The following is a 13688-nucleotide window of genomic DNA, read 5'->3' on the forward strand; positions in this document are numbered from 1 at the left end:
GTTATTGTAATAGTTTAGACACGGGGTAATTAGGGCTTGAGCTAGGAAGTTGTGGTTGTTGTCATGTCTGACCCTTTGTGACCCAATTTGGGGGTTTGTTGGCAAAGATATTGGAGTTATTTGCCATTTTCCTTCTCTAGATCATGTTACAGATTAGGAAATTGAGGCAAACAGTGTCAAGTGACTTTTTTAAGGTCACACAATTAGTAAATGTCTGGTGCCAGATTTGAACTCAGGAACATGAATCTTTCTGACTTCAGACCTAGCATTCTATCTGCTGCACCACCTCACTGCCCTTGAGCTGGAATGATGGCTATGCAGTTACAGAAAAGATAGATTCGTGAGATGTTGGAGAGAAAGGCTTGATAAGACTTGCCAACTGATTGAATATAATATAGGAAAGAAGTATTCACGGAGATAGAGCAATTAAATGCAGTTTAAAAGATTCTTAATCATGATTCTTAGAAGGATGATAGTGCCTTTTACAACTAGGAAAGATAAGAAAAGGGGAGCTATATAAACACTAGAATGTTTGAAGTGAAAAGTTATATATATGTATCTTTAAAATTTTTTTTATTAAATTTATTTTCTTTTAGTTTACAACATTCAATTCCACAATCCCTTGAATTTCAAATTTTCTCCCTCCCTCTCCTCCCCCCACCATGGGGGGCATGCAAATCTGATATAGGATCTACAAATACCTTCATATTAAACATTAGTCATGTTGTAAAGAAGGGTTATAACCAATGGAGTGAACAACGAGAAAGAAGGAATGAAACAAAATACAACACAAATGAGAGGGAGCAAGTAGTTTGCTTCAATCTGCATTCAGACTTTGTAGTTCTTTTCTCTGGATGTGGATAGACCTTTCCATCATGAGTCTTTTGAAGTTGTCTCATAACCTTGCATTGCTGAGAGGAGCCCAATATAGCAAAGTTAGTCATCACAGATACAATGTGTTTGTGATTGTGTACAAAGTTCTCCTGGTTCTGCTCTCCTCACTCTGCATCAGTTTATATAAGTCTCTCCATGTTATTATGAAGTCCATCTGCTCCTCATTTCTTTTTTTTTTTTTTTAAAAAAAAAAAAAAAAGGAAGGTTTTTTAACAAAAGATAAAGCTAGTGAATCCCTCAGCCTTATTAGGCTGAGCCAGGTGTTGGGATGGGAAGGGGGTTCTGCTTCCACTACTTGCCAGCAATGAGTGGGTTCCTGAGAACCAAGATTACTGAATCCCCCCTCAGGAACATCTTGGAAATGTAACGATCTTTGTTCACTGTTTTCGACTTTTTCTTGCCTTTGCCACTTTTGGGTACCTCCGTCCACATCTCTTTTACGTTCTCCAAGACCATATTGCAGTGCCTGTCAAAGGCCTTCACTCGGCCCAAAAGTTTCTTGTTGTTGCGGCAATTGATGAGAACCTGGGTGTTGTTCTTCACCGACTGGGTGAGCACCGACAGGGGCCCGGTGTTGAACTCCTCCTCTTCCCTCTTCTGCAGCTCCTCAGGGGTCATCTCGCTCTTGGGCTTGTTTAAGAGACTCATGGTAGCGGTGGCCCCTCGGTCCTTTGCAGTCCTGTCTTCCTGCCTTAGTGGTCTGCCTCCTCGGTCCTGCCGCCTCGAGTCATTTCTGGTTCTGGTGCAAAGGCTGTTCCTCATTTCTTATAGCACAGTAGTATTCCATTATATTCATACACCACAAAAAGAGCTGCTATAAATATTTTTGTACATACAGGTCCTCCTTCCACTTATATGATCTCTTTGGGATATAGCCCTAGAAAAGTATTGCTGGGTCAAAGGGTATGCACATTTTTATCACCCTTTGGGCATAGTTCCAAATTATTCTCCAGAATGGTTGAATCAGTTCACAACTCCACCAACAATGCATTAGTGTTCCAATTTTCCCACAACCTCACCAGCTTTTATCATTTTCCTCTTTTGGCCTGACCTATTTCTTTAGGATGGATAGAAATCTTTTTATTGACTTCTGTATTATTCATTGACTTCTGTACTAAGTTCTTACATTAACTCACATTAAAGTATATAGAGATATATATTAGACTTGTAGATTATTGCTATAGGGAACTGACAGGTAAGGAAGTTTTCTCCATCAAGGCTACATGCATCTTTTCTACTACTTGCATCCTTAAGAAATTTCCTTAGGGACACCTAGATGTCAAGCAACTTGTCCATAGTGACACATTCAGTATGTGTCAGAGCAGGGTCCTTAACTGGGGTCCTTCTGAGTCCAAGGTCAGCTCTACATCTATTATGCCACACTGTTATAAAAATTTTAAATTACATTTAAAAATCATGCAACTCTTCTTTAAAAGACCACTAAGCTTGATTAGAGTATTTCTCTTCAGAAATATGTGATGAGATCTTTTTTGCTTGTTTGTTTTAAGCAGAATAAGTAAATTCCAAAATTAACTCTTTATTTTATTTGGTTTGTTTGTTTTGTAAACTGCACATTTCTGAAGTGGGAACTTTGTACCTTTGCATTAATCTATGTATGCTCATGATCAACAAGTAAATACTACATTGAAAAACATGAATCAGTGAGCGCTGATTATACAAATTTGGAGTTTATAAGTTATCCAATTAAGTTTACAGGAAGTCTCTGTGCACTAAAGGGAAATCCTTTCCAGCATCAATATGCATTGCCTCACTCCTTATAGAGAAATGGCTCCTTGAGAGAACATACTATTTTTTTAAACTTTGTATTCCCATTGACTAATGATAGGCACTTAATAAGTGTTTCTTGACCAATTGATTGAATGATGAACAATTGCATGATTAAAAAGCTGAAAATTTGAAGTTGCCTATAATGAAATAGCAAGTAACTTAAATGTTATTGTTATATCAAAAATCTTGCTTTATTGACCTCTCTTGGAAAAAGATCTAATATTAAATTTGGCATTGCTACATTTTATTTTGGCAGGCCTGTCCAGAAACAGATAAACACTTCAAGGCATTACTATGGTTAAGTTAATCCTGGTGTGATCAATTTTAGTATAGAATATCATAGTCAATAAGTAAATCTTTTTATTAAAAACAAAAGACGCAGTATCATTTGGGCAGTAAGGGAAAATGTTATTTCTCTAGAGTATTTTTTTTTAACTTTGAGCAAACCAAGTAGTAACTATCCCCTCTCCCATGGATTAAAAAAAATATCCTCTCAATTTCTCAACCCCTACAATTACTATTTATATTAAATTTGTGGTCCTCATCAAAATAGAAAGCACATTTTTGAGAACTAAATTTGTCTCTGGGTTTTTTTTTTTCCTTCCCTCAGACTTTCCTCAGTCTTTTGTTGGAACATACTCTTTGATTTGGTCAGTTCTATTTTTTTTTCCAAGTGGAAATAAGTAAATTAAATGATATGTTGGTGACTAACATTTGTGAGTCACTCCTCCAGTGGCAGGTGATAAAAAAGAAAACAAAAAGAAAAAAATTCGTACATTGTTATGTAACAAAAGTAATTTCCATTAACCATATACTTCCTTAGTGAATAATATAGCAGTTATTGAAATCTTGAAATACCTTCCTCTTGCTCAGAATGTTGCTTAAATTGAAAACTTATAAAATTTGCCCCTTTAAAACAAACAGTATTTGGGAAAGTGTCATTTTTGCAAATTGGCAAAGCAGCAATTTTTTAAATGGCAGGTTTCATTTTAATGCTAATTTTTCACCTATAAAATGTGATGATAACAAGTTTGTATTCATTCAAAGGTGTTAATTAATGAAAGATCAACCTTTTGCCAATTATTGACACATTCTTCTGTAATCTTGTTATGTGCAATAATCTAATGAAGTCATAGTTTATTTCTAATGATTTAGAAGGATTTTTGTTAGTTTTTTTTTTCAAATATCTATGAGAGGGGGATTGAAATAATTCATTTGATTCTGGGCATTTAAAAAATCACAGCAGGTAAGAACTTGGCATTTTCCCTGCAGCATTGTATTCTGGGTGAAGGGTCTGAACTTAGGAGCAGAGTTCAGAAACTGACCTTTTTGCACTTAATTGAGCTTACCCATTAGTCCCATTATCCCCCTCACACTACAAAGCTGTCCACTAATTATCCCTGAATAAGAATTATATAGAACCTTAATTTTCAGTAATAGGGTCTGATAGTTGGTGAAGAAAGACAAAAGAACAATGACTTTGTATTTCTCCAACAATATCTATCCTGTCCCGCACCTAAGTGGTGGCAGAATTCATTAAACAGAGACAATGAGGTGAAATGTGATCACATTATCTTAGTCTGCACTGTGTATACCAGTGACCTCATCTTCTCGTCAAAGGATGTATTGACCAGAGGAAGAAACAGAGACTAACATATGTTCCTAAAGCATCATTCTTAATATTTCCTTGTCTCATCTGAAGATGAAAGGATCCCGCAAGAACATTTAAAAAAATTTTATGAAATGAGAAACATAGATGTAAAAAGTATCAATTATAAAATAAAGAATAAATTTAGATAGGAACTGGGCATGACGTCCACTTCCATGAATGAAAAAAGGGATGTGAGAAGGTTCCTGCATAGTGGAAAAATCACCCCCTTTCTTCTATTCAGTCCACTCTGAACAAAGAGAAACAATTTGGAATCTTATCTCCCTTGAAACTGAAGGACCAGAAGGAGAACTCATGACTTCAAAGAGTTGATATGTATTTCTCTGATCAGACTAATGAGAAGAAAAGGGTTCCATTCACTTATTTAATCCACTTAAATATTATTGCTTGTCTCTGAATCACAGAGACTAAGCATTCTTAGTCCATGATTGGGAGCATCCCAGCTGCTGTCTAGTTGGGTAAAGGCTTGAGGCAGGAGTAGAACAGGGATTGGGTATATAAATGATAAGGAGGAAAGTACATTATTTTCCTACCTTATATGAACCTGTCACACTTAATAGGAAAATGATAATAAATCATTAGGTCCTGAAATCCTCTACAATAAATTTTATCTCTCTACCTCTATCTGTGTATATATTTGTGTATTCACGCACATATTTCTCTATCTCTTCTATGTCTAAACATCTATATGTGTTGTATATATGTATGTGATATCAACATGTGCTATTTATGTATATCAGATATGTATTATATCAACCTGATATGGTTTATGCATCTATACTATGCACATATGTATATCCATCTACATCACCACCTATTTCTCTCTCTGTCACTATTGATACTAATGCCATTAGACACTTAGATAAAAAGCAAACCTATAATCTCATTGGTTTGAGAGTTCTGGGTGAATTTAGTCTATCAATGCTACACCTACTCAGCAACCTATAATCTTAGAGATTTACTTAGAGCCCTTAGAGGTGAAGTGACTTCCCCAAGGTCATATATAGCCAGTGTGTGTCAAAAGCAAGACTTGAGTTCAGGCCTTCCTGACCTTGAAGCCAGTTCTCTAAATGTCACATATGTAAATATAAGTATATATGATATAGAGATGCAAATATAAATAGCTATAGAGGTAGAGATGGAGATAGAGATATCTTGAAATGGATGTAAAGATGTAAATGTAGTTAGATATGTAATAACAAACATGTATATATGTACACACTGCATACATATATGACCAAAAATAAGAGAGCAGAATGGTATAATAGACCATAAGAATGTAGTATATGTATATATGCTATATAAACATATCATATGATGTATATGTACATATGTAATTTTTCTTTTTTATTTTAGAACTTTATAATTTGTACCACTCAAAGAAATACAAATAGCTAGGCAGTACAGTGAACAAAATGCTTAGCCTGAGTCATGAAGACCTGAGTTAAATCTGGCCTCAGACATTTACTAGCTATGTGACCCTAGACAAGTAGCTTAACCTCTAAGGTCTGCCTCAGTTTCTTTGATTGTAAAATAGGAATACTAATTCCTGCCTCACAGATAGGTACTATCATTCTAAGGGGCAAATAAGTAAACATTTGCAAAGTGTTTAGCATACTTGGCACATGTTAGGTTCTTAATAAATGTTTGTTTCCTTCTTTCCTTCTCAAAGGATGAACTGATAATTTTTCCAGCCCTCAAAATAATTATAGACATAATTTCCAGTTTATCATTTATGGCATTGTCTATTAAATATAAAGAAAACTAATCAATTGATTAAGAAAACATTCAATTAAGTGAAAACAAATTGCTTAGAAAAATGGGTTCTATACTGTGTGGCAAAGGTGGACATTATATAATGTCATAAAAGGAAATGATATGCATTTAGTTGATTTTGTTTAGGAATATTACTCATGATTTCTTCCCATCTCAGACAAGTCATGTAATCTCTCTGGGCTTCAGTTTGTTTATTTGAAAGATGATTGAACTAGATATCTAAGGTACACCTTTCCCATGAAGCAACAATTAGTTTCCCTTTGTAAGGGGACTTTCCTGTGCATGCCCAGATCTCCAACATGGAGGCAAACTATGTCTGTCCCTTACTACAAGGAAGGGGAAACCTTCTTTGATTGGCTGTGTAGCTGAAAAGGTTCCATCTTTAAAGCTGGTAAAATGAGAAAATCTTTCTTTCTGCCTTGCATTCTTTCCTGAGAGTTTGCTCCTGCTGTGTATCCAGAGGGTGGAGATCACAGTTCACCCACAGTGAGGGCACCATGAAATGAACTGGTAAGAGTGGCAGGACTTGCTTCCTCTCTTTTCCATCTCTTTTACTACAGCTCTGAGAAGCGAGCCCAGAGGTGTTTGCTTTTGCTCTGTGTTTGTTCTCAGTTGCAGGTGCCAGCAGTGATACCCGCATGACCCAAGAATTCAAAGCTTGGCACCTCAGAGCCAAGATTCCAGGCAGGAGGCTTCAGTCATCATGTATTATGGAGTGTTTTAATATTTATGATTATTCTTTGGGAAATAAATGTTCTTTTATGAAAGCTAATCCAATTGTTAGTGGCTAAATGGAACTGGGTCACAGGAGACTAAATCCTACAATTGGGGGAACAGCATCAGTTGGATGGTTCCAAAACCATTGACAGGAACACTAGATACCCCTAGACATTCCTTAAGGGTAGAATCATGGAGGAGGAGTGAAAATTTGACATACCTGTCTTTCCAGACTGTGAGGTTCAAAGTAGTCTTTATTATTTTTTTCTCATGGATACTGCCACATTTTTGCATACTCCTAAATGGAATTGGGGCTGCTAGTGGGAGAAAAGCAGCAACCTGATCATGGTTTCTTTCTGACAGGTGAATAAATTTTATCCTTGGATACTGATTCCACCTTTCTCTGGGAAGCCCTGTTTCTCTAAGCCTCTATCTCAGTCTACTTCCTTAGTCTGAAACAGCATTATCATTCCTTTCTTTCTTCTTATCCAGTAATGTCCACAGAGCTAATTAGATGTACTCCATCTAAGTAAAAATTTACTCTTTGATAAACTTCTTTGTGCTTGATTGTCTATGTTTAGCAGGCACTGTTATGGGGATGTCTATTTGTAATAAGGATAGATGGGTAGATATAAGACCAATCTTCAGTGTATTTAATCCATGAAGGGACATTAGACTTGGCGTAAGGAGCTGCCCTTCTTCAGAAGAAGAGCATTTACACGTGTGACTTATCTGTTTGACAATATATATTTTAGTCCCTTGCAGGGGAATGTGAGATGGGTTTGAAGTAAAAGAACACCAGTGCAAGTCTCAACCCATTTACTTATTACACATGTGATCTTGAACCTCTCTGAACCTCAGTTTCCTCATTTGTAAAAAATGAGGAGCTTGGATTAGATAACCTCTGAAAGTGGTTTCCAGTTCTAAATCTATAATTCTATGGTAACACTAAAATTAAATAAAATTTAAAAGCTCTACATCAATATTAGGCATTATGATCTAATAAGTAAGCAGATAGGTTATATATATATATATATATATATATATATACACATAGAGAGAGAGAGAGAGAGAGAGAGATGTAGAGATGTATTATATTTTTACTATGTGAGAAAGGCATTGTGCTAAGCACTAGTGATATAAATGAAAGCAAATGTGATATATCTGACCTCATAGAGGTTACATTCGAATGGGGTGGGGAATAAAGACAACATATGATATTTCTGTGATTTTTCTGACTTTGGATTATATCATCCTAAAATACGAAGCCATGTAACACTAGTTGTATTGTTATTCTAATACCTTTTAGACATGCTGCTTTGTCACCAGCCCTGTTCTCTAGGCCCAGATGAGAGGTAAATTATTTCAGTATTCCTAAAATTAGATATTCAAAGAAAGGTATGGTTGCTTCTCATTATGGGGGTGGGGGAGGGAATAAGTATTTGTCAAGTACCTACTATGTTCCAGGATTTATGTTAAACACTTTACAAATATTATCCCTTTTGATTCTCACAGCAGTCTTGGGAGGTAGGTATGATTATTATAATTCTTTTACAGTTGAGGAAATGGAGGTAAACAGAAGCTCAGGGTCACATAGTTAGTCTTTCAGACTAGATTTCAATTCAAGTCTTCCTGACTACAGACCCAGAGCTCTATACACTGTGCCACCAGTTGCCTCTGGTAAAACAAAAATAAAACTGAATTCAAATGGAAAGAAACCAGTTGTTCCTCTTTCCTATCCATCCATCAATGAAGACATTTTTTTTTCAGGCATCCCTTTATACATTTTAGATATGTCTCAATCACTTCAATTTCTACAATTTCCTTCTTCCAATAAATTACCTAGTTTAATAATAACACTTTGAGTTAGCAAACCTGACCTAAAAGAAAAGATATATTTTAATTTAAAAGCAAATCCACCTCCCACTCAGTTTTCCATAACAACGAAGTTAAGGAATTTACTACTTAGATGATTTTGTGGCAGGAAGGTAAAAGTGATAAGAAGAAATTCGGGCAATTAGTCAGTGAGCAAATTCCTTTTAGCTGTCATTTCAATTGTATTTATATATAAATGCATATATATACATAAATATAAGTATTTATATACTTATAAATGTCCCTTATACAAATATGTTAGCATAATATGTTTATAAATGCACACAGCTTCACATGCTTGTTTTATTAATTCTACTGATTAAAATAAGAAATAGAAAACCCAACTGATTGTTCATGTTGATTTCATCAGTAAGTAAAGAATACACCAACACTGTGGCTAAATTTCAAATATTCTCTATGTCAAAGTCCAGGTGCATTGCCTTTTCTTCTCCTCCCCTCCCCCACCCTTCACCACCATTCTCTGTGACCTATTTCATATGTATGAAGGCCAGTGGTATCCTTGTATGATTACAAAGAAAAAAAAAACATAGGAATAATAGTTTATCAAAGCAAACTTTAATGTTCAGGATGTTAACTCAAAAAAAATTAGCATTTATTCAGAAGTTTGAATACTTTTTGAGGGAGTTTAAACCAAGGACTAAAAATCACTTATTTCTTTGTTGATTTGGATTCACATTTGCTTTAAACTATAACTATCTAACAAGGGAACAGTCCGTTGGAAAAGGAACAAATAAACACCTTTCTTTTTTCTCTTTTTTGATTTGTATAACATCATTTTTAAAAGACTGGTTGTCTCTTCCTACACTAAATTGACTGATTTCTTGATTGAATTGACTGGTTCTTTTGGCATCTTATACACAACACTATCAGCTATGAATTGTAAATTAAAATAAGAAGTTTAATTTAATTCTGTCATTATTTACAGGGATGGGGAATATCAATCTGTTCTTTCACAACCTTCTCAATTCCCCATTCCCATTCCCATTCTCCATGATTGATACCAAGAAGAAAATGAGCACATGGGAAATTTCAATAAGCAACAGAAGAAACTTGAATTCTTTTTTTTTTTCTTTCAAATAAGTTGCCAGAGGAAAGTAACCACTGAGCAGTACAGTACTCATCCCAGTACCATCAATTAAAATAAAGATTCTGATTAAATAAATAATGATTCTGGTTATGTGTCATAGTTTAAACCACAACCTCTAAAGAATCTCTGGTCTAGATGGTAAATGCTGTATTGCATCAACCTCAGCAGACATTTTTTTTTAAGCTAATATTCAGAAAAGGTGGAGTTGGATTTGCTTCTTTAGTGATTTTGTATTTAGCTTCTGCACCAAGCAAAATATATAACTGTAAAATGTTCTATCAATAAATAGATAAATTATGAATCCTCTGCCACCATTAAATAACTATCACATTGACCACAACACAATTCTGATTTGGGGGCTATTGGAGAAGGTAAGTATTTTAAACAATGTGTCTGTTTGAGGGAAAGCATTCTTTATGAGAGAGATCATGTGCTTTCAATCAGTTCCATGCTGAGTAAAAGAAAATTGTAAACTATGCATTAAAAGAAGATTTGGTGAAAGTTATTTTGCTAGATCCACTGCATTCTAATTCACTGCTTCCCTTTTGCTTCCAGTGATAATATCCGTAATCTTCTAGCCACATTCATGAGGAAAGTTTGATGTGGATTTACACTAGTGGAGCTACATTACAATGGGTAGATTTAAGGAATTATGAAATGAGTTTTTGGATTTGTTACAGAGGTATGAAGCCCCTAAGATAACGACAGATAGGGTTTCCAACATACAGCAACCACTCTTATTATAAAACAAAACAGTGTTAAGTCAAAGTACCTGATTACAATTCGCTAGTGCCATGCGGCTCTGATAGCCAAGCTTACCTTTAATACCTCAGAAACAATATCATTTATTTTTTCTGTCTTCTCTTATCCCTAAGTTATTGGGTTTGTAGGCTTTGAAACCTTAAGCAAAAGGATAAAATACAAATTATAGAAAACATCAGAGGATAGAGAAATCAAATTACATTCCCTCCAATCCTCAAAAAGATAGTACACATTTTTCATGTGTGGTTTGGACAAATTGCCATGGGAGGAGAGCTTTAGTTGCTATAATTAGTAATCTTTGGGGAGCACTGCTTACACATTTGTATTGTGTCAGAAACATTTAATTGAATGAAATAGTTAATTTCCAATTAAAAATAGCAATATAACCTTGAGATTCAATGATGATATTAATGAGATCCAAATAACAACAAAAGTGGCAAATATTATCTAAACATGGAATTTCTACAGTCTGAGGTTCAGAATCCTAAAATAACATGATAGTTGACTTCTAAACAGTTGATTTCTCTTGGTTTTTGATTTTTAAAAGTTTCTTATTTATTATTCCATCTTAGAATTTATGGTGTTGTTTAGGAATTTGTACATAAAGAAGAACATAATTACAATCAATAAAAGCAAAGATGAACTCCTTTGCCACATCAGTTTCCAATAGAGGAAGACTTTTGGAGAAAGCCCAGTGAATGACAAAAATCTGTTGGCATATAAATATATTCAGTTGAGTCTAATAACTAGGCAATTTATAACAAGTCAAAGTTAAAGCTCTGTTGGCTTGTCTTGGGTTCTTGTTCCCATGCACGGCTATCTTATTAACAAGACTTTAATTCTACTACTGACAGACAAAAGTGTTGTACTCTAATGAACTGTCTGCTCCTTGTAGAAAGCTGGTGGTAATGCAGAATGTTAGTTACAATAATGATAATCTTTAGTATTTTTAGCATGTCAGAACCTGCACAGCCAACAACAACCAGTCTTTTACTAAAACTCTACCTCATCAAACTAACTTAATTAGCAATTCAACTCCTTATTTTTGTTTTGGATTCCCCTCTGGCTACTAATTAAAGCTTAATCGAAACTGCTGAACTGAGGTTGTAAAGAATTCATTAATATTAAAATTAGCCCCAACAATTTTTTTGGGCTGGTGCAATTTGTATTTGTTACTGTCAGGGGTTTGAAACTCAGTCAAATTGTTCAGAAAGCTGTATGAGAAAATTTCTGTATATTCATCATCTCAAGGGCTGAGCAAGGATGATGAATAGCAATAGTCATACAAGTTATTCTGTTCCGACCATGCAGTGGCCATATCATTTGTGTCCATTTCTAATGCATTTGGACAAAACATGTCTTCAGATCATTTTTCTGAAGTCATCCACATTGCATTGCCCTCTTAAGTGTTTTCATATTTTGGATAAAAGAAAGGGGAGAGGGCTCTGGAAAAAATTTCAAGGATTGATTTTATATATTATCTTGACAAGATTAATATGTTTGAAAAATGAACAGATTTAGCACTTCACTTTGATTTCTTCTCTTTTTGTAACATCAAAGATTACTCCAACTGCAATAATGGTCACACTGAAAAGTGAAATTGAATGAGCAGAGGTCTCTGAGCCTCTGCAAAGGACAAATTTTTGCTGGAATCAGATCTTTTATCGGGAACTGTGGAAAAGGAAATGTAATACATTTCTCTCTCTAATAAAATGAGCATGTCAGTATATGGTTTCTTTTCTTGAAATAGACTCTTTTCCAGAATCCTTTTAATGGGTGAAGTTATAACTTAAATACTCTGATATTGTTTTAGCTTATGTTAGGGACTTCACTTATAGAATGTTTGGAAATTTATAAATATGCTCAAACAGAATGAGACAACATTTTGTGTTCCCTGCATATGACATGTGCATGTAAATAGGGCTAAATTCCTTTTTAGTGAATATGCAATGATTTTCCTAATTTGAAATACACCTTTCATTTTAATTTTTTATGTTTTAATAATTTTATTAAAGTATGTATATTTATTTTACCCTTCAGGAAAAATTTCAAGTATGTAGGAAACAAACTTGTTGGCACTAAAATATGCAGCAAGCAATGCTACTTAGCATAATTTATTAACCCTAAAATTAAAATATATTTATGTGATGCAAAACTTTTCCAAAATATACATGAAAATATTACACATACATCTAGGTTTCATTTAAATAACATTTATGACAAAGCAATCGTGCCCATTTACAAATCTACGTATGTCCATTTTTTCCTCCCTGACTAAATCAACAATGGCATACAAGGCACACAATTTAAAATCTGGGTGACAATTTCCGTGAAGTTATTCAAATACAATTTGACTTCTGACAAGAGGATGTAATTTATAAAACAGAACATGCCTATCAGTGGAACCTAAATTAGCATAATGAGGATACTTTCATTTCTGCAAGCACAGTTTTTGACGTCCCAACTTAGAGCACTGGAAGGAACCAGTGAGAAATGTCAATATACATAAGTAGAAAAATGATGAATAAAATACCTGCAACATTTATCTGATTTGAGTAAACAAAATAAATTTTGCTTTCAAAAATAATTATTTCTCAAATTGTGATAAAATGTCTCTTAAATGTACAAAAACCAAACACTGTTTTTAGTAGCTGTCATCCCGTAAACTGAGGGAGGTGGTTTGAGGTTATCATTGGATAACAATGAACAGTGCTTGACATTAATGTTATGTGGTTCATTTTTTTATCTGTTTTGAGTTAATTCTCCATTGTATTTTATATAAACACATTGCCATCGAAGTATAACCTTTCAGAAATTGCCTTTCACATTTCTTTTACAAGGGAAACTTGAAGCTCGTTGCTAGCTGAATTCTTTGGGTGACTCATAATCACATACTATCTAGTCCAGTCGATGGAAAAGAGCCCACTAATCCTCTCCTTATTACTTAAAGTAAACCTTCAATTCAGGTAAACAAATGATTTTTAGTTCAAACGATGCTGGAACTGCATTACTGGACTATAGAAAAGGGAAAACCAATGCTTCATAATGAAAACAACTCAACTTAAATATTAAACCGCAAAACTCAACTGCTAATTATTT

At 34.4% G+C, this 13688-nt stretch overlaps 1 pseudogene; it reads right to left on the reverse strand.

Moving 5' to 3' along the window:
* Positions 1–1058: 1058 nt before the first annotated feature.
* Positions 1059–1639, reverse strand: LOC138165649 (small nuclear ribonucleoprotein Sm D2 pseudogene; annotated as a pseudogene).
* Between the last annotated feature and the right edge of the window lie 12049 nt (positions 1640–13688).

Source organism: Petaurus breviceps, unplaced genomic scaffold (genome assembly GCF_028583685.1).
Source record: "Petaurus breviceps papuanus isolate PSGF00001 unplaced genomic scaffold, PetGlider_PUasm1.0 214, whole genome shotgun sequence".
In the NCBI taxonomy this organism is placed as follows: Eukaryota; Metazoa; Chordata; class Mammalia; order Diprotodontia; family Petauridae; genus Petaurus; species Petaurus breviceps.